At 37.9% G+C, this 23,200-nt stretch overlaps 1 long non-coding RNA gene across 1 annotated transcript; it reads left to right on the top strand.

Annotated features, from left to right (window-relative positions):
- The first annotated feature begins 1,578 nt into the window (after nucleotides 1-1,578).
- On the top strand, nucleotides 1,579-13,183 carry LOC122999310. The gene is made up of 3 exons (XR_006407683.1): nucleotides 1,579-4,238; nucleotides 7,347-7,512; nucleotides 10,986-13,183. It is a non-coding gene; the product is annotated as an uncharacterized LOC122999310 (long non-coding RNA).
- The last annotated feature ends 10,017 nt before the right edge of the window (nucleotides 13,184-23,200 follow it).

Raw genomic sequence — 23,200 nt, forward strand, 5'->3', positions numbered from 1 at the left:
GAAAAAAAAAAACATAAAAATAAAGATGAAAAAGCAAAACTGCTGAGCAAAAGAGAAAGGGCTCACAAGTGTCCTCCCCAAAGAGCACTAAATGTGGAATAACACAAAAAAACAACAGTAGAAACAAAAAAATAGAAACATTCAGTGAAAATATGGGTGTATTTGTTCCAGTGTGTGGATGTCATCTGAGGCTAATGACAGTTGGGGGAGGGTGGTGGGACAGTATAGGACGAGGGGAACAGGAAGCAAAGATGTTTCCAAAACACCCCCAGAAACTTTGGTGTAGAGGATGAACCTCAACATACTGTACATCTAAACTTAAACCACAATGTATGAGATAAGATTAATATTTTTTCCATAAGTGAACTCAGTTGTATTGAAATGACACCAAACTTAACTGGGATACAAAAAATAAAGATGGAAATTGTTTTTTCTGATTTGGCCCCATGCTGTATGAATTAATCTAAGAATGAACATGCATCAGATATTTATAAAGGCTTCTAAATGACTGATTCATCTTCTGTTTAAGAAAAAGAGATGTTGGAATGTAAAGGTGTCAAGACGCTCAACAAACCAACAAACTAAGTTTGTTCAACATACGTCAGTTTCAAACCTTCACACTCATTCAAATATAGCAGTAACGGCTCACACTTTTGGACAGTCTCCCTTAAGCCACAAAAAGAGACGTAAGAAGCAATTTTAGTGGAAAAGGAAACACAAAGCTTGAGAGAGAAGTTCAAACCCTACTTACTCTCTCACCCCCACACACCTGGCCAGTTGCTGTGTAAAGTGGGTGTGAATGTCAGAGTGTTGGTTTAGGAAAATTGCAGAAATTGTCCGACATAGCCTGCCCAATTTAGATGGAAATGTGTGTGGGGGAGGGGGGTTTCAGACAATGTTTGACCATGTGACGTACACTTTGGTTGGAGCATACAGGCACCTTAAAGATTTGACTGATTAATGCAAAAATAAAGATTCTAAGAGACATGGAAAATCTGAATACCAAAGCAATGAGACTAAGATAAAAGACTGAAAAACATGTTAAAAAATCTCATGACAAGACCAACACCAACAATGTGTTCGTCCGCCTTTCAATACTTGTATTGTATTAATTAAGACCAGAGCAAAGAAGGGTTAGGAGACAACATAAATATGTAGCGACAAAGTCCATGTAGGGAGGCTTTGACTGGATTATCCCCTAACCACATGGTTATTATTGTAATTGTAATGACGAGGGTAGTTTAATCTTAACAACTACTTATTTTAAACCAACCACGAGCCTACACCTAAATAAACCTCAACCATAGCGTTGTCATATCATAAAATCTATTTACTTTTCAGCAGTCATTTGTAATGATTTTGGAAAGCACAGACAAATGATATTGTCTTGCCAATTACTGCTGATAGGGGCGTCAGATCAGAAAACGCACCATGTGTCTTTCAGGAGTGCATGGAACAATGATGTATTTTGTATTTTATTTTGATACTTTCATTTCTAAAAGAAGCTAAATAATTTCCTAAAACAGCTGGGCACTGTAGATTTGATCAAAGCAGCATATCTTCGGCAGCCATTACATCATGATTCAATGGTAGATTTCTTCATGATCATCCATGTATAGGAAAGAAGTCTGTAAGAAGTAATCTAACATTGTAAATAAGTACTTTTCTGGTCACCATAATTAGGAACCACTGATTTTTTGGTATAACCTCTACTTCAGAAATAAATAGAAATGTACCAAGGTTGTATCATCAGAATGTTTTAATAGGATGTCCAAAGTAAATCAACAAAAACATGTTATTTTTCAATTTGTACTCATTTCAAAGAAGAAATAGAAAATATGACCTGGACAGTAATAAAGGAACCCTTCCTTAATATTTGGTTGCACACCCTTTGGCAATGATGACTGTCTCCAAATGTTTCTTGTAGCCATCTATAAGCTTCTTGCACCTGTCAGCTGATATTTTCTCCCACTCTTCCTTTGCAATTTGTTCATACTCTTGAATGTTTGCAGCATTCCTTTCCTCAAAGGAGGATTTCAGCTCTCTCCAAAATTTTCAATGGGACTGAGATCAGGATTCATTGCTGGCCAGTTTAGAACTGTAATTTTTTTTTCTTTTCAACAATTCTTGAGTGCTTTTGGATGTGTGCTTTGGATGTGAGAGGATAAAAGCTTTTATTGTGTTTTGGGATAAAAAACACGATAAGTTGATTGTAGTGAATTTCCATTATTGGAATAATTGTGAATTGTGATAATCATGAATATCCTCACATGAGTGACTTGGAAAAGCTGTCTAGCTTGCTAACGTACAGTCATATATTGATTCCCTGACTTATTTTGAATTGCTACAACGGGGAGCCCACATTTTTCAAGTCGTTGTTTGTTTTTCACTAAAAAGGATGTTCACTAAAGAAAGATGTGTTTCCTATCTGTGATGCAATAAAAAATATTTGTTTCTTAAAAAAATGTAAGGTAAAGTGATTCCAGTATGTTTTAGTACCATTTAAAAAGTTTTAAGTATATTTTGATGATTATCAGAATAATACCATGAATTGTAATTATTTTGGCCAGGATAATCTTGACATGAAATTTTCATATCATCCCATGCCTAGTCCTGAGTCTTTATTGTGCTGGAGAACCCATGATCTTTGACCCAAACCTAATTTTATTACACTGGGTAGCAATCCCTTGGTAATCCTCTGATTTTATGATTCCAATTATGGATTGTCCACCATGCTTAACTGTAGGTGTTTTTTTCCTTATAAGCATCATTTCGTTGTCTATAAACAAATCACTGGTATGCATTGCCAAAAAGGTCTATTTTGGTTTTATCTGTCCACAGAAAATTTGCCCAGAAGGATTGTGGTTTGTTCAAGTACTCTTTGGCAAAGATCAGTTGTTCCTTTTTATGTCTTTTTTTAAGCAGCGGGGTCCTCCTTGGTCTTCGACCATAAGCCCTTCTTGGTTTAGTGTTCGGCGTATGGTACACATTGAAACCATGACTCCCTCCCTACTGGTCAGGGGGCTTGCAAACTCTAAGTGATGTTTGTGTTTAACAGTATTGTTCCTTTGTGGTTAAAATAGAGATTATCCCGCTTGTAGAGATCCTCCCTAGTCTGGAAATAGTCAAAGTGGTTTGGTAAAACCAAGACCAGTGGCAACACAGAAATTGAGAAGCCAATGATGCATGCTGAAAATGCGGCTAATATTCTCACTGGATTTCCTCAGTGTAGGAATGGGTCCAGAAAAAATGCATATTTCTCCAAGACTCTCAATTGTTTCTGCCAGTGTCTCAAAGCCCTGCTGTAGTTTAACAGACTGTCGGAGCCCAGTGTCATTCATGCCGAGGTGCACAATAATAAGTCAGGTGGCAGTCAATGAGAGCGGGGACAAGTTCAATGATGTCCAAGATTTTCGCACCTTGTAGACAGTAGGTAATTCCATTTGGGACTTCAACAAATTGCATTATGGAATCACTAACCAGGAGGACCTCATGCTCTCCATCTACATGGCCACCACTGTAGATGGAGAGACTGGCTGGACCGAAGTGGGGGGCTGTATTGACCGTGACACCATCCATACTGCTGACCGCCGGTGTGTTCACACCAGGTGCAGGTTTCACATCAGTGGAGGCAGCAGCGAAGACATGGCCTGCATTGTGGGCAGACGGTTTGGTGGCAGGGGCTTGCAACCATGGGTGCTTGCCCTCCAGAGATATGGGCAAGTGGGTCAGAGAGTGACGACTTGAAGTGTTTCTTGACCTGTGGCAAAGCTCCGAGTTCAGGTGCAAATTGCATTATCAGCTAGCGTTAACTTGGGCAGCGGTTTAAAAGAGTTTGAGAGTGGCAGAGCATCCTCATCCCAAGCCCAAGCCCAAGAGAAGGCATCCTCGTGAGCCGAGACTGGGCCGGGTGCCTCCAAAGCAACTAGCCACTTCTGGAGCTTAGACTGTCACTGGAGGTCATTGATGAGGATTTCAACGGATGAAAGTTCAGACTTAATAGTAAGATTTAATGACTAATCTCTGCAGTGGACTTCATTGTTGTCCACTGGGTCCCTCAAGTGGTCACACCACAACTGTGTGGGTTCCTCAAGCCCTTAGCTCAGAGAGCTAATGTTTTTAGCCTGGAGACAGCTAACCAGCTAACATATAGCAGCTCTGGTGAATAAAAGACAACCCAGAGCGAATAAAATGCAGATCATATGAAGCTAGAAAGATCCAGGGACATCCAACACATGGTAAGAAAAGCCCACTTACAAACTAATAAAATTGTAATGCTGGTCTTGTTAAAACAATAAAATAAGCAGAGATGGCAGCAGAGCATAAAACAGCGTCAGTAGCTTGTAGCTTTTTGGGAGCAAACTCACTCGCTCACCCACACTCAGTGTGTTTGTGTGTACCTACTTTAAGAGTGACTTTGAGCGCGCTTTGTTCCTTTAGGTTCTCATTTTTTTCCTGAATGGAAACTTCAGTGGAGCTGAATCAGGACTTTTATAAATAGCACAGACTGTGATAACATAACAGAGCCTCTCAGTGGGGCCGCTGATACTCCCTGCAGCCACACTCATACTGTAAAGAAATGAAGGAGGAGACTGCTGCACTCTTGTGGACAGAAAAGGAATCTATTACCACAGAATTTTATTGCACCATGGATGTATGTAGGTGATATTTTTTGAATTGAAAATTTAATTTAAATTTAATTTAAATTAATTTTAAATTTCCAAAAATATTTCCAGGAAGAACAGGGTAACACATGACTGATCCCAGCCTCTCGGTTCTACCGGTAGAAATGTAACTTCACGCAAACACCCATATGGGCTCAGATGACTGATTCCTTTGAAGACTGAAGTAGTTTGATAGTCTGACAGCTGCTGTTTGAAACACACAGACTTTCTACTAATTTGATTAGATCACAGCTGGTATGTGACAATCTTGCACTCCAGTTCTAGTCATTTTCTTATGATAATTCCTGTATCTCCTTGATGTATTGAGTAGTTTTTATACCGTAACATAGAAGATATTTATGGTTAGAAAATAGGCATAAATATCAACCACTGTACAAACACTCCAGTTAGCAGAAAAAACAGCTGTATCTGATTTTATTCTGAAGCAAGAATAAAGAGTCCTCAGCAAGCAAGAACTGCACTGCAGAAACTGAGCCCACAGAGGTGCAACTGTCAGGCTTTGTGAGACCAAAAAAAAAAAATGTTATTACTAAAATATAATGACATTATGTAACGAAATGTATTTTAGAATGAATTTTTCTGTGTTATGAATTATTTTCAGGGTAATATGTGTTTTGGGTACAGATTATGTTGCAAATCTTTTATCACTATGTATAAAAGTTCAAGCATTTCTCTACAAACACTGAATGCCAAATATTAGTGCCAAGAAAATATTTTAGACTCTAAACTGGCAGTGGAAGTGCAGATAGCCGTCATCTGAAAATGATTTCTCACAGTTTTCTCACTATAACCAGACACTATCACAGCATAATCCAAAATCAAACTGTATGATGAAGACTTTTATATAGATCTTCTTCTGCCTGGAATCAGCTGCCTGCGAATATTACATTGAATAAAAACAAACTTTTCTAATGGATTCTACATAGGTGTGTGTTTTTTGCACAAATATTTCTGTAATGACCTTTCTTTGGTTGTAAAAATTTGTTTTGGTGTTTATTGAAAACACTTATTGATGTTGTTATCTAAATCAGACTTTAATTTTATTATAAGATTTATTGTAATTTACTTTATGGTGGACCCAAGGAAGACTAGCAATCACATTGTGGAATTTAATGGGGATCCAGATGTATAAATAAATAAATAAAGAGAAAGTATCAGGCCATATAAGTATTTTATTATAAGAGCAAGGTTTTATACTCTAAGCAGACTCTACTTTAAAGTCCTCTTTCTGTGCAAAAATGTATCCTAAAGCTCAGATTAAACTAATATGAGGCTTCATGACGATATGAGTCATGAGTTCAAATCATGACGATATCTTCCTAAATTACATTACATTTATGTTGGGATCATGTCAGGAAAGGATATCCTTACGGCCTAATGGAAAGGAGCAACAATTACAGCGACTGATAACTCTGTCAGTGTACATACATATGTCAGTACCGTTTTAAGGCAGACTAGTAAAAATATCTTTTACAGAGTTTTCCTGATGTCCATACTGTAGATCAAAGTTATTAACACAGTTAACTCAATATGACCGAAACCAACGATACTGCAGCTTGATGCTTGTTGTTGCTGTGGTAATGCGTTCAGCTTGAGTTGTCACAACCACACTGGATGACTTTGGAGAAGACACAACTTGACCAGTTCACAGAGTGTGAATCACCAGTCCTCCTGTCTCTTCCTCTCTCTGTCTTGATTTATATGCTACAGCAGTTATGCCAGCCCTCTGCTCTGATTAATGCATGTTTATGAGATACTGCGTTAAAGCTGTCACTGTCCAGATAGCCCCCTTTCCTCTCCCTTTCTCTCTGTTGTGTGTGTGTGTGTGTGTGTGTGTGTGTTTCTCTCTCTGTCTTGTCTCTCCTCCCAGAAAAGCTCCACTGATATGACAGGACAAGGTAGGATAGGCCGGGGCAGGCCGGGGCAAGGCAGGACAGAGGGATGCTGCAGCGACGGGCAATAAAAGTGTCATTTTTCACCTCGTTTATAAACAGGTTGTAATGTTGAGATGAGCCATTGCCTATTATGGGCTCCGTCCAGCCTGTGACATCAGTAAACAGAGCAGGATAGCTCTTCATGAGCGCCAGCGCTGAACCAATGAGGAGTGTGTTTTCACAAGCCGGCATGGGTTGTTGGGAGTCTGGTCTAGCTCGTCCCATGGTAACCCAGGTAGACAATGTGCTTGTTATGGTTGAGCCTGGGAACAGACTCAGGTCTTACACTTATCAAGCTGTCTTGTGAGGCACAAACTTTGTGCTCGGGCCCGGGGTTGGATCATGAATATTGCAGAGGTTATGGGGTTATGGGACAGCTTTATTACTCTGACAAACACCATATCTCAGGAGGGTTGAGGTGGGAGGACAAAGACAGCCATATGCCTGCCTCTTTTGCTTTGCAAAACACTGTGTTGAACTTTTTACTTCTCTGAGTGACTTTTGATTCACCTTTATCTGGCACTGCTTGACCCATGCTGTTGCTGCAAATGAGCATCTATCTTTAGACACCATGATTCAGCGAGCAGTGTCAGATCGCGACAGGAGTGAAGGCCGAGAGGCTGCAGGAATTTTGGGGAAATGTGTCCGATGTGACTCAGATGACAGTGAAACATTTCTCCCCTGCTGTTCATACACAAACCTGCCTGTTTTTGATGCTGTTTTACAGCCTGATAAAAACCAAATTCCGTCTCGCTGAAGTTGCAGCTCTCACTCTCAGCTCGTCTGCCCTTTGGACACGGATGCAGATTTTTGTCATAATGCAGGTGGCTGGCTTCAAGAGGGAGGAAGGACAGAGGGAAAAGGAGTGAAAGCAGTAAAGGAGGAAAAGGAAGGTGAGACACCTCCCCTCCATATGTTCAATATGCCTCTTGTCCATATGCATGCAGCTCAGATCCACCTCTTTCTCTCCTCACACTGCCTATGTGACTTGTGAATATATACAACTCTCATTAATCTCCTGCACAGAGAAGGCAACAACAGGCCTGAGACTGAATGCTTTGCAGTGATGATTTAGGTTAGAAAGGAAGACAACGCCCTCTTGTGCACAAAGATAGGACTGCACTGATACTATAATACAGCACCTTCTGTTTGCTGGGGTTTCATATAGGAGTGCAACTAACTTGTCTTTAAAATGCCACAAAATAATGAAAAATACTCATTATAATTTCAAACAGCAAAAAGTCATGTATTCAAATTGCTCGTAATAGTTCACAACTAACAGTTCAAAACCAAAAGATATTCATTTTACTATCATATATGATAAAGAAAAGCATAAAATCCTCAAATTCAAGAAGCTGGAACCAGTGAATATTTGGCTTTTTCTTCTTGAAAAATAACTATGACAATCATCTATCAGAATAGTTGCAGATTAATTTTCTGTCAGTCGACTAATTGTTTAAGCAACTAATAAGTTGCAGATTTAGCTTAATACTAACATGGATATTTGCTCCTTTGGGTTCTGTGAGGAGTTGGAATAAGTTATCTTTGAAAAATTCACAATTTTAAACAAGAAGGTCAAATTTTGGCTTGTAGGAAACCTGAAGCACAAGCCTAACATTCTACTGTAGTGTCCACATGATTTTTGATATATTTTATAGTTGAAAATGTAGGTATTTATTTTAGTGGTTTACTGGTTAGTCATTTATTTAGGTTTTTTTTCCACTCAAAAGTTTGGACACACATTCCCATTCCCTTGAATGAGAAAGTGTGTCCAAACTTTTGACTGTACCACACGGGACTATAAGACACTGCTACGTACTACATCAAAAATATAAAAAGACATTTCCTGCTAACAGAAAGCCATAAGAGAAAAATCATTCATAACACAATATAAACATCTACATAATGTCAGGTAACATGTGTTTATGTGCAAGATTTGACATACAGTCTGCTCCGAATAGCAGAGGACAGAAAAGAAAAAAAGCTACAAGCTTTACGTTTATCCTGATAAATGCTTTTGTCCTCATCTTCCAGACTTTAAACATTTTTTTAATGTTAACTTAAATGTTTTGTGTGTGAAAAGCAGATCAGTCTTTGAGCATTTTCCTTGACATACTAACTAAACTACATTTTGTAGTTAGACCTAAGAGCTAGACATACTGCTACCGTAGTGTGAATCAAAAAACATTCATATTAAATATCTATACACAATATAAACACTTATTTGTTTCTATTTAAAGCCTAAACAGGAGCCAAACTATGAATCTAGTAATCCAAACGAGAGCATTCAGTTCTGCTTTGGAAGAAAGAAGCCTTTTCTCCACTGTATAATGATGTATACGACCACTGAGAAAAGACTGGACAGGATGGAAAACAGGATTGTGAAAGCTCCCACGGTGATTTTATGTGGATGCGGATACTTCTGGGTTCATCCTACCACAGACGACAACATAAATAAAACTTCATTTGGATATCAGAACTCTTGACATTCAACAAGTCCACAAAGTCAGACTCCCATGAAAGCTACTTCCTTTACTGTAGGAGGGTTCAGGGGATGAAACTATTAACTGTGTGTGAGTATCAGACGTCTTTATGACTTCTGTTGTACTGCAAAAGGGTCTTTTAGTAAAACTTGTTTGTTTAGGTTGAAAAGTCGCTGCACTGATTGTGTGATTTTGTTTTTGAGTTTACAGAGAGATTTGTAAAATGCAAATCAAGGCGCATTTATTAAGGTAACATTGATTAATTACTTTTGTGTGATTAATTTTATCATTCTTTTAATTTACATAGGAGTCAATGTTTTATTTTGATGTTAATATTATTTTTTATTTTATCCTTGTTGTGACACACCTTGTAATGTCGGTTTAGATTTGAGCACTACAAACTAATCATTGATTACATTTCTGAGATATCACTGCCGACGATGGTTTACAGGTCCATGTGATGAATTAATGACATGGACCGTATAAAGAGCTGCACAGCGTAATGACTTTTCTGGCTGTTGGAGAACATTGCCGGCGCAACACAATCGGTAAAACAGCACTTTTTATTTCCTGTTTGTTTCATTGACAGGTGTAAAGATGGTATAGGGGTGAAGTGATATAAAAACAGTTGGTTCAGAGTGTGTCTTCATCCATTTATGACTAATTGTGGGGTTGAAATAAGGCTTGTGCATATGCACCGATTTAAACAATGACTGAGATTTATAAAACAGGACCATGTGTATGCACAGCTTTATAAATCTGATGAAAAGAATATGTTTGCCTATTTCTAGCTTTGTGCGTACACACAGTTGTAGTCATCAATCTACACAGAGTTTCATGCATGTGACCTCTGACATCATAAGCAGGAGAACAAGATCGTCTCACCATCACGGGTCAACCCACACATCTACAAGTTAGTAACAGACTGTAGCCACAGTTGAAAACATGCAGAGGTTTCAGTTTGAAGGGGAAAAACTGAAAAATAAGCTACAGTCATTCACAGAAGTATTCCTAAATATATGTATTTTGATAAATACTATTTCTGAAGCTTCTGAAGGTGTTTTTAGAGCTTATTTAATTTAGTGCTAGTAAATGTTGTTGAAGAATATTTATATTTTTATAAAACAAACATAAAAATGGCTTCTGATATACCCTAAATTTTGGGCACAATTTAATTTGGAACAAGTAAGTCTAAAAGGATTTTAGACAGTTTAGTTGACTTGTTTTGAGTAGAAAACTTAAACATTGTAAATAGAACTGCAACAATTAGTCGATTAATTGATCGGCAGAAAATTTATCGGCAACTGTTTTTATAATCGATTAATCGTTTGAAGTCATTTTTTAGCAAACATGCCAAACATTTGATGGTGTCAGGTTCTCAAATTTGGGAATTTGCTGCCTTTCCTCGTTTTACATCATATTAAATTGAATGTCTGAGTTCTGCATTGTTGGCCAGGCAAAAAAAGTCATTTGATGACCATCATCACTTTGGTCTGGTGAAAATTGTGACGTGCGTTTTTCACTGTTTTTTATATTTTATAAACCAAAACAATTAATTGAAAAAATAATCAGAAGATTAATCAATGAAAATAATTGTTAGTTGCAGTTCTAATTATAATGCTGATATTCAGGCCTCTTTTAAAGGTGATACTGTATCAATATGTCTCAGCTTTATAGTTTTTTTTAAAAAACATCAGTGATTTGCTTCCACACTGATTAAAGTGGCACTAAATGGATCTCTAAGGCTCAGACTTAACATTAGTACACTTTCCCTGCTTTCTCACAGTCATTAAAACCGGCTTTGTTCCTGGTGTCTTACTTGCTTTATCCTTTCATTCTGTGCCTCTCCTTATGCGTTTCCCTCTCTCTCTCCTCCTCTACAGCTCCAGGATTCTCGGTGGGCTTGTAAAGGAGGTTTAATAGAGAGGAATATAAATCTGCAAGTGACAAACTCCAGTCGTGGCAGAGCGGGGCCGGTGTGTACGTGGTGAACTGCTGCGCTGTAAAACCAGGACCTCCAAGGCTCCTGTGCCCCTTGTGATTCCCGCTGGCATTGCCGTGAGACCCCACAACCTCGCAGCCTGAACCACAACACACACAGGCGAGATGCTCCGGGCTTTTTTGAAGTCTAGACCGAAGGTGAACACTATCAGGCCCACGCTGCCTGGAGGAGTTTGGCCTTATAGGCTGGCAAAGGTTTTGAAGAGTTTTACAGACAGGCTTTCATGAGATTTATTGCTTTCTCTATCAGCATGGAATTAAATTTTCTGTTCATTTTTCAGATTTTATTAAACGTTGTTGGCAAAAAGGTATCCACATGGCGTAGTGGTCAAGATGGATACTGTGAAACTGCAGTGTCCCTGGTTTGATTCCTGCCAGGGATAATTTTTCCATATCTATCTACACCGTCTGCTATCCAGAAAAAAACACCCCAATGCCAACAAAAAATACTTTTAAATAGAATGATGACATGTTTTATAATACTCTGTAGCAGCATAACCCCCCACCCCGCCAAAAAAAAAAAAAACGAAGAAAACTTTATTTTCTTAGTATGTTGACATATTTGAGGAATTAGACTCCAGTTGTTTTCCATATACCTATATACAATGCTGATAACAAATATATGGTAAGAAAATATGGGATTTACACATATCTGGGATTAAATCCTGCAAGACCCTTCTCTATTCTTTTATTTTTTATTAATTTCACTATTTTTTTAAGTTAATTTCCATGATTTTATGGATGAATAGTCCTCTAAGAGTCTTCGATTCATCCATACAACTGCTTTATTTAGAAGGAAAAAAAACATCTAATGAGACTGGGCTGCTCCTTTATATATATATAATCCTTTATATATTATATGATGATAATAATGAAGAAGAAGAGGCAGAAAATAGAGGAAAATGAGAGAAGACTGAACTCACCTAACGCTGAGGTGTAAAAAGGTCCAGAATGCAGGCTCATATTAAAATATATGGCGGCTGTTGTTATTGTAAAGATTAAAAACTGTGATCATTTGTTGTCAATGGTGCAAAGGTGTGTGTAAAGAGGCGATCATGATATGCTGTAATCCCACACACAGGATTTACTCTGAAGCGAGCGTCCATTGGGTGGCACTGCAAAGTTTCCAACTGAACGCAGGCAGTATGGTATGGTAACACTTCCACGTCTTAAAACGGAAGATAAACCAGCTTTTAACTGCTAAAACAACAGATCGGGCTAACTGGCTGCTGAACTGGAGGCTGCAAATGTCCTTTGGATTCCTGTTAGAATAATGGAATGATAGATTTAACAGGCCCAGTTCCCAAATTAATAATTCTGTTCCACATTGCAGAGCGTATCGAATCTGTCAGATAGTTTTAACAGTTTTTCGACTCCACCTTTTTCCATTTTGCTTGAGTTGAATTTGGCTCCCCGTTTTCCATTCCCCAGCAGCTGTGTTTTGAGTCATTTACAGCTCAGCTGACATCGCAGCTCCATATAATGGATTAGAGGACAATGAAATCATTTTTTCAGAGAAGGCTTTAGGGAAACGATGGATTCAGTGAATACAACAGCTGATAAAATGCATCTTTGACTTTATAATCTGTTGAAAGTCCAGACAGATATTGAGTGGAGTGAGAGATCATAACTTCATTACTCAGTCTGAGGTTAATTATAGTGAAGTTACAACAAATATAGCTACAGAGGGTTTTTTTGAAAAATGCAAATTTAAGGAGCTGTTTATTCTCTTCCCTAGTTTCCTGCATCTCTAATGCTTGTTCTTTTGCAATGAAATTCATTTAAATTTTTTAATTACATATAAAAATTAATTAAACATTTTTCAGTTGCTTAATACTTGTTCAATAACATTTTGTAATTCACTGTGAAATGCCGAGGTTGTGAATGCATTTTTTCATTGACAATTTAAGACAACACATTGGGAACAATTTGGCAAAGACGCTTTGACATGTGGACAAAAAGGGCCACGGATCAAAGATATTACACCACCTGAGGATCTCACACATGTGAAGTAAACTGTGGGGCATTAATCACACATAATTAGTACCAAAAGTACTGCATGTCTGAGGGAATAAAACTGTGTCACATATCACATTCTTTTCTTTATGTGACTTTTATTGCAACTTTTACACTTACTTGAACTTTTAATAGTATTTTGTCTTATTTTCTCTGAATATAGCAGTCAAAACTACTGGTAGCAACTATAATCTCTGTAGGCTTTTATCTGTATATTTTGATATTTTCAGTTCCCTAATGTGCAGCTCACTGGTCTGCTTGAGCAGACTTTATAATAGTAAATGAAAGTATCTCATGCATGCTGATGATTCTGATAGTCACCAAAAGACTAACAATAAGGAGCCGCTACAATATAAATATTTATTGTTGATAAATCCAGTAAAAATACCGTAGTTTTATATGTTGTCAGCAACCTACGTGTACAACGTCCAGGAAATATTCACCCACTGTGAAATAACAGGGGCTCCATGCTTGATCACACTGGGTGGCAGGGCTGGCACGGCAATGGAAAGCATTACTCCTGCATAGTGTTAATGGACTTACTTAACTCCTGGGTCCTGACTTGTGTTTTCCAATGAATTAAAGTGTCAGGAGCCACAAATCAGCGTCTAGGATAGGTCATATGGGTACTGGTGGAGCAAGAGGCGGAGCCCCGCGGTGTGGGCCTGGTGGGCTCAGCGCTCTTTCTTAATGGTTTGTTCCCTGGACCCATGAAACTGGAGCCTTAAACCAAAGCCTGTTGTTACTGAGGCCCCATTTGTACTCCCATCTACCCGTGACACACACGCACACACATGCACTCACATCCACACATGCCTTTACACGCTCACACACACATGCTCAGTGCTGCCATCTCTCCCTAAGACAGTCATCCTCCCACACACGCAGAAACATACACACACGCTAACTCCCCCATCCCCCGTGCGCTCTGGCAGACCAGTAACATTTACTCAGCTAAATGAATTAAGTAATCGCACAATCCCGCAGCCTCTGCATTACAGAGGAATTTCCATATTACAGCATCTGATACTCCCTGTTCACAGCGCTCCTACGCCGCTAATGCAAGCCCTTGGCCAGGCGGGCCGTAACTGGATAGCCGATGGGATTCTGCTGCAGCAGATGCAGTGAAGTACAGAGGATATGTGTGTGTGTGTGTGTGTGTGTGTGTGCAGGAGAAGAAGAGAAGGGCTGGACGTGGTGGTGGTCATCCATGCTATGTGGGTCTTGCTTTTTTATTAGAGCTCATTAGGACAGCAAATAACTCTACTCTGTTTTCATTTAAAGGGGAAATTCACCGCTGTAAATATGATGATTTCTTAAAACTAGGTCACGACTATTTTCAACTGTGGTAGAATTGTGCAATTATTTTTAAAATTGGTGCCCCATGACTAGAGAAAACTAAGAAGGCTGTAGATTCCCCATACCGCTCTTGAGGGGGAATCCTACAACAACCAGAATGCATTGCGCGCGTTCCATCTATCATCCATCATGTAGTGACGGTGTGTTTACGGAACGCAGGCGGCGAGTACAGAGTAAGTTAGTGAGCAGTGTTATATCTCTTTACTGAGGCTTATTTTCATTTACAAAACATTTTTCCTCACTGAGTCTGGATATATGTGCCTTTGTGCAAGGATCATAAAACAAACGTCGCATTGGAGTCAGTTAACGTTATGTGGATCATTGCAAACTTATCGAGTGCTGCACGATGCAGGTGGAGAGTCAAAAAAACCTCAGTCTGTCATCTTCATTTAAGCTTGTTTGGGGAAACAATGGACAAAGGGGTGAAAAACTGCAAGCAAACACTGTTTCTTTTATTTATTTTGGACGACGATAAACTGGGACCCAGGTGCTCAAGCTGGATGCAGCCACATAAGTTAAAGGTAACTTAACACAGTCGCTGTAGTTCTGTTCTGTATTCAGAGTTGGCAAAGTCAGATATAATATTCTGTCAGAAAGCAAAGACATGTTTTAGAGTAGAGTTTTCTGTTCTGTCTTCATTCTCTCGCCTGTCCAACTGCGGCGCCTCTCTCTCGGCTGCCGCTGTACCGTAGTTCCCGTGATTGCTTTCTCCTCAACACTTTAGCTGATTCCACAGCGCGATATTTGGCCTTGTATCATGAAACTACTTTTCTTCTAAATATGCTGATATTTTAAAGTATTTAGTAGAATTATATTTTAGTGTCTGCCTTTCCCTATCGCTAGCGTAACATGGTAGACAGAGTGTTTTGGGAGACACACCGTTGACCGTCCTTGAAGGCACCACTACAGAAAATGAGGGAATGTAGTTTGTAGTCTAAGGCAGATCTTAAAAATTGGACTCCTACCGGGTGAAGGCAACATGGAGGGAAGTTAAACATTGTTCAATTACATATACTACCCACATTTGATACAATGCTGGTTGAAAATCATCAAAGTTTCTCTTTAAGCAACAAGCCCCTTGAGACTGTGGCTTGCAGTGATTTAGAATAGCTATGAGGCGTTGTTTGGCACAACTCAGAGCAAAGCTGCTCTAAAATTACTGTAAACCACAGTGTGCAGTGGCTTTGCTTTTTTAACAAGTAATAATGCTTGAGATTTAAGTTTCGCTTGATTTGGCAACACTTGTGATTACTGGTGATAACACTAGGAAGTCCCGGTATTTAGTTTTTTAATTATGTTTATTGATCACTGGGCCCACAAAATGTGCTTTAAACAGCTTCTCTGTCAGAACAGAGGAGGATGATATAGTAAAGAGCACTAAAGACCAGGGACAAGCTGTTCCACTCATCCAGATGACATTATCACATGACCTACGCGCAAAAATTACGTGCAATGTGTCGGCTCTTATTTTCCAGTATGTGCGTGGTCGTCTCCTGTGAATCCGTTGTGAATGTGTACGTTATTTGAATCGATGGAGGGCCTGGCGGACTCTGCCACTGACAATGCAAACTACGATAAAGAGAGGTAACTAGGTGTAAATACATTTAATAGCTACTGTGGAATTAACACCTGCCATACACAGTATAAAAAAGTGGGTTTAATATGACAAACATCTTAAAGATTATAACATAATTTATAATAAAACTTATAACCACTTTAACTTATAACTAATAAATATGTAAAATTGTACTTTCCAAAACCTCATCTGCCCGCCTCTTGCAACTGATACATTTTGGTTGTCATTAATATTCACATATTAAATGGACATTAAATGTAAGTACCATCAGCATTTTAATTTTATTATCCAAACCTGGCTCAGCCAATCCGATTTTAGGATCAACACTAGCTGTGCTGTAATACAACCAATAACTGACCTCCCCACCCTCTCTTCCCATAATCCCTTGTCTGCCCGCCTCTTGCCCCATGTGGCAGGCTAATTAACCAGTTGGTAGGCCCAGCAAGGACAGAGGGCCACACACAGCTGCCTCGACCTTCTGCAAAGCCGGGGGGGCTTCGGCTTGGCGATGGTTGCTAACACATTTGGACGAGCTCAGAGAGAAGAGGTGGAAACCTTGAGTCAGAGCCGAAACTGTCTGCTGTTGAACATTCAAAGAGATGCTGTTGGCGTACAAAAGCAATAGCACTTTTTTGTTTTCAGGAATGCAGAAAATTATGCTTAAATTCCTCAGGGGCTCCTTCTGTATTTTTTGGCATTTTTAACTTGATCTTAATCATGTTCAAGCACCAGGGGAGATGAAATTCCTCCCCTGGTGCACCCAACGCCTAAAATGTTTTTTCCGCAGCAAGGTTTAAAAGGCACCAGCCAGCGCTGCAGTCAGGTGTCTTGAGGCGCTCTACAGAGAGAGGGAGAGCAAAAAGTCACCCAGTCAGCATACACTTTTACTCACCCTTTAAATCTCTCTCTTTTTTTCTCTCCATCACTTCCAGACTCGGGTTTCAGGAGCTCTCTGCGATTGCAATCAAGGGTGTTTTTACATTTCTGGCTTTTTACAAAAAATGCCCATACGGAGGCCCTGACATTTTGTACATAAAGTATCCATAACAGAAAAGTGACCTTTGCACATTTTTACATCTTTCAAACATGCCTGTTTTTTTTTATGTTCATTATGTCACTTGTCTGTCTTAGAATTTTCTTTGGAAAATATGGAGAAAATGAACAATGTACTGTATGTGGTATACACATGCAGTAGTGGAAGATGTATCTAGATTAAGATATATGCTACGTAATTAAGTAAAGTAGTAAATACTGCTTTAAAAGTAAACATTGTACTTAAAATTTTTAATTAAGTCAAAGTATGTAAGCTTAGTAAAGTTAGAACAATGCATAATATCTTATAAGATGATCATATGTTTTGGGGGACAATTTGATCTTAAAATCAACTAGCTGCAAAATAAATGTAGTGAAGTTAAATGTAAAATGTAAAATACCACCTATATAAATAAAATTATATATATGTATATACACTATGTACTTGGTTACTTTACCTAGCTGTATACATGACACTGTACAGTAAGACATACAGTGCATGATGTAATATGTAATCCACACTGTTTAGATATTGTCACAAATAAAATATTCATATAAAAATGTGGTAAACCTCCTAAATACATAAATTGTACAAACAGTCAGCCATTATACATCTGCATTATACCAGCATGTTGTGCTATCCAGTGGTGGAGGAAGTATTTGGATCGTTTACTAAGTAAAAGTACCGATACCACTATATAATAATACTCAATTAGAAGTAAAAGTCCTGCCTTTTAAATCCTACTAAAGTAAAAGTACATGAGTATTAGCAGCTTAATTTACTTAAAGTAAAAGTAAAATTTATAATATTATTATTAAATTGAATTACAGTATTAATACTGAAGCATCAGTGTTAGAGCAGCATGTTACTGTTGTAGCTGCTGGAGGTGGAGCTAGTTTAAACCACTTTATATACAGTTAACTAGTTTAGTCCAGTGGTTCCCAACCTAAAGGTCAGGCCCCTCCAAAGGGTCACCTGATAAATCTCAGGGGTCGTGAGATGATTAATGGGGGAGGAAAGAAGAAAAAACAAAGTTCTGATACACAATTTATATTCTTTTCTGAGTCATTTCCAATCTTTTTGTGAAATATTGGAAAGTTTATCCTTTTTGGCCATCGCATGGTTATTGAAATGAAACCATGTGAGAAGTTTAGAGGAGAAATGTCTCTTAAGTGGAACCACAAACAACTCTGACATCTGAAACATGACAAAGCGCGCCAACAAGATTCTGCTTTTTTGTAAGAGGTCACAAGCCGAACGGGTTGGGATCCATTAGTTCAAACTTTAACTATGTGTTGTATTTAGAAGTTAGCTTATCATGTGGTTTGCTTAATGTAAAATCTTCATCTTAAAAGTATCTACAGCCGTCAAATAAATGTAAATGAGTAGAAAGTACAATATTTCCCTCTGAAATGTAGTGGAGTGGAAGTATAAAGTAGCATCAAATGGAAAAACTCAAGTTAAGTACAAATACCTAAAATTGTACTTGAGTAGAGTACTAGAGTAAATGTATTTAGTTACTTTCCACCTCTATCTGCTATCTGCCTCAGTCACATGCAGTGGCTTTCTAGATCCACTAGGAGTCAGTTTTTCTTATCATATTAATGCACACTGCAGAAGGGAAATATAAACAAAACTTCTGTCTTGGTGACTTATGATGGCTTCTAACACACCATTGTTTGTTATGATGATGATGATGATGGTTAATGAGGAGGAAGAGGAGTAACGCATAATACAGTTTCACTTGTATAGTAGAAATTTCCACTACGAAACTGTTAAAGCTTTATTCACTATTTGAGGAATTTACAGTTGATGACTTAATAATGCACTCCACTCTGACAATGTGCGACTTCCTGTATCTCACGCTGTTATCTCAACATCAGACTTTGCAGTTGGAGGCTGAACAAACAAGGTAATAATCAAGAGCTGTAAACAACATGCTGTTTTCCTGTTTGCAGACAATAATAATCATCAGAGACAGTACAGAAGGACAGCTTCCTAGGAAACAGATTATGTGATTACGGAGCAAAAATACAAAGAATTTACTGCACAAAAGTAGTTTTTATAGCTTTGATAGTGATATAAATTACACGTTTTACAATATCTGTGCTCCTGTTCATATCAGATCACTGATTACAGTATTGTAACACTGGTATTGTGCATCAGCTAAAGTGTAAATGAATCAACTAGATGCTTGTACCATGATACATAATTTATACATCTAATCGTTTCCCTATTTGCATCAATTTGCAGCTTCTGCAAGACATGATTATAAATATTCAATGATTATCATGGGAGAATACAGGAAATAATCAGTGGTGGAATGTAACAGGGAAGTTACTGTGCTTTAATATAGCTGTGACGTACTTGTACTTTGTTTGAGTATCTCAGTTTAATGCTACTTCAGACTTGCATTCTGCTGCATTTCTATAAGAAATATACTTTTGATCAGTTAACCTTTTGTCAGTTTTTGCCTAACATAGTAATATTTGGGTTTTGGACAGTGGTTAGACAAAACAAGACATTTGAAAACATCACCTTAAGGAAATTGTGATCAAATTTCTTACTCATTTTCTGACATTTTATAGACAATTGAGAAAATAATTGTTGGATTCATCCATAATGAAAATAATAGTTAAACACAGCTCTATATTTTTAACTTGAAAATACAGTAACAGTCAAAAGTTTACCTTCCCATTACACTAGAATGAGAAAGTGTGTCCAAACTTTTGACTGTACTGTATATAATGACCATATGAAATATGGTTTGAATACAGTAAAGACCGAGAACAGAAGCAAATCCTCACAAATGACAAGCTGGAACTGGGAAATGTTTGGCAGTTTTGCGATTAATCAATTATCACAATAGTTGCAGATTATTTTTCTGTCAATTGATATTAATTGCAGCTCTATCATGGAGCATTTTTACATTATAGTATTGCTACTTTTACTAAGTAAAGGATCTAAAATATCTGAAAATAATATAATAATATAGGAAGTAAAGAGTATAAATAATATAAATGTATACACTTCTACATTTATATATTGTAGCTAATGCCATTTTTCTTGATATTATGAACTTAATGGATCTTTAATTATATAAATATGAAAAATGATGATTGTCAAAAACTAATAAACAGATGTAAAAATCATGTCACATCACTTACTGACATGTCTCACCTCTAACACACGTAATGCACATACACCCACAAGCTATTTTCATCTATTGAAGTGAAAGGAAACAAATAACAGTGCATTAGCACACGCACGCACACAAAAGCATTTGCACACACAAAGGTACTTGGATTATTTTGGCAGGCTGTGAGTTTATTATTTCGTTTTATGGGGCTGGGAGGCGGGGGAGGTTGTTTTGCGGCACAGCCTGTGATACGGCGGCTCTGTTTGTGAGCTTGTGAGAAAGGAAGCACCAGTAAGATCAATACATCCTCTACGCAGATTTCCAGCAGAGTGTGACGTGCGTATGGGGAAATGAGCTGGGCCGAGGATACTTTGCTTGTTATGGATTTGACATGAACTTGGCCCCCGGCCTCTCCGAATGTGATGAATGTATTATTTAATCTTCCTGTCTTTGTTAACCTCCTTTTGGCCGAAGGCACAGTGATTCTCTCCCTGTGAGTGGATGAAACAACATCTCCAGTTTGGCCTTTGGATTTTGATGAAGTATAATAATGGCCATAATAATAGAGAGCTCTCCACAAGGACCTTTCCCACCGCAGACACACTAATGGGAGCGGAGCTGTATTTTAGGCACACATGAGTCCAATGGACAACAGAGATTTAAATTAACACACGAGGTGAAGTATCGCTGAGGACGGCACTTAGACAGCTGCATCTATGGGGCCTTGACAACTTATCAGCTCCATTATTCAGGGCTGAAGGAAGTGTGTGCGTGTGTTCCTGTACTTCTATCTTTGTCAGAACCAATTTTCAGTTTTAGACCAATGCTTTTGAGTGAGGACATTTTGCATTCAGGTCAGAGTAAGGTTAAGGTTGAGGTTTTACTGTTCAGGTTAGAGCAGAGGTTCTCAACCTTGGGGTAGGGACCCTAGATGGGGTCACTTTATCGGCAGATGGGGTCCTTTGTATATGGATGTTTGATTAAAAAACTAAAATATGTTTGAAATACAGTTTTGTCATTGTTTCCATATCAACGTGGAGCTCCCTTCATGCAATATAAATGTAAATTGGGGCTGCAGCAATTCATACATTAATCTGGTGATTTATTTTTTCAACCAATTAATGATCTAGTCTAAAAAATGCTCTAAAATAATGAAAAATGCTGATGTCAGTGTCAAAGGTAGTGTCTCAAAATTGCTTGATTTGTTTGACCAACAATCCAAAACACAAAGATATAAATATAAAACACAGAAAGTGAATCCTCACATTTATAAAAGCAGGAAATATCAAATTTCTTTGATAATTGATTCATCATTTTAGTCACTTATTAAAATTGTTGAGAAATAGCTCTAACTGCTGGGTTCATGAGGATTTGGGATGTAAAAATAGGGTCAAAGGTAAGAAAAGGTTGAAAAAAGTAAGTGGAGAGAGAATGAATGCAGTCACTGGACGGCTCTTATAAAGACAGAGGTACACTACTAACTATGTGTGCACTGTAAGCGTGTGCGCATGTGTGTGTGTGTGTGTGTGTGTGTGTGTACAGGGGCAGAAGATTACTAAAAATAAATATCTTGCCAGTGGCCTTAGACAATGACAGGGCAATATTCTTTGTAGGTTGAAGACGTCAGAGTTTTTGGACAGGATTCAGACACAAAGACAAAGAGACAAATTTAGACTGTTGGTTGGTTGCCTGAGTGGGAATGATATTTGTCACCTTTGACTCAGAGATATTTCAGTCAACACAGAAAAGCTAACAAAAGAAAAACATATGGAGAAATGTGGTGATTCGCTCACCTAAGCCAACAAATTCATGCAGGACAGGTTCAGGCACCAGAGGGCTTGTGAGGAAATATATGTATTATAAGACTTTAGCTCTATGAGGACAGCTGAGGTTGACACATCATCAACATTTATATGATGAAGTATAAATGGTTTAACATTTTTGTGAAACATGTGAAAACACATTTACACCTCACACTTAGAATTTATGGATTTTATTGCCCTCAGTAGATATTTTTGTCTGTCTTTAGCTATGTTGGGATTATTAGCCTTTAGCTATCCAAAGTACATTTACACTGATTAAACTGACAAATGTCAATATTTATTGATGTGTGCTTTACCCTATGAATTAATTTATGGTATTTATCTGACTGTACTTTCAATCTATCTGTAAAGAGAACTTTTGTTTTTTTTTACTTGTCTGCTATAAACAAACAATGTGACTTGCAAAGATGGCAACTTTAGAATTAAGTAGAGGAAAGTGTAATGTTTTTAGAGCTGCAGCTACCCATTTATTTTCATTATCGATTAATCTGCCAATTATTTTCTCAACTAATCAATTAATTGTTATGTTTATAAGATGCCAAAAAATAGAATGAAATGTGTTATAATTTACTAAAGCTCAAGTTGATGTCTTTAAATGTGTCATTTTGTCAGATCACCAGTGCAAAGTCCAAAAATATTCACTTACTATCAGGTATGACACAGAAAAGCTTCAAATTGTCACATTTGAGAAGCTGCAATGACTGAATATTTTGGCATTTATGCTTGAAGAAATATTAAAGCGATTTTCAAAATAATTGCAGATTAATTTTCTGTCAGTTGACTTATCAATTAAACAGCTAATCGTTGCAGCTCTAAATATTTTAGCATATTTGTTTATGCTTTTGGGTCAAGATGGTTTCCTTTGCTTTCTATCATTATTTGGTCAAAAAACAAAGTACTGTACAAATTAAAATGTTGACATGATGATGGTGCTAGGTGAAAAGGCAGGGTATCACAAAAGTCACAAGGCTTCTTTCTCTGTGAACTACAGTATTAATGTTTGTACAGAATTGAGGTGTATCAGTGTGGACTAAAGTGGAGGACTGATCGACTGACCAATAGTTGAAAGTAAAAGTAACCACAACCAAACCAAAATCAAAAATTCTCCATCAAACGTTTAAGTTGTTCTGAATGAACCCTGGTAGTCATGG

The sequence above is a fragment of the Thunnus albacares genome, chromosome 16 (assembly GCF_914725855.1).
Source record: "Thunnus albacares chromosome 16, fThuAlb1.1, whole genome shotgun sequence".
NCBI classification, from domain to species: Eukaryota; Metazoa; Chordata; class Actinopteri; order Scombriformes; family Scombridae; genus Thunnus; species Thunnus albacares.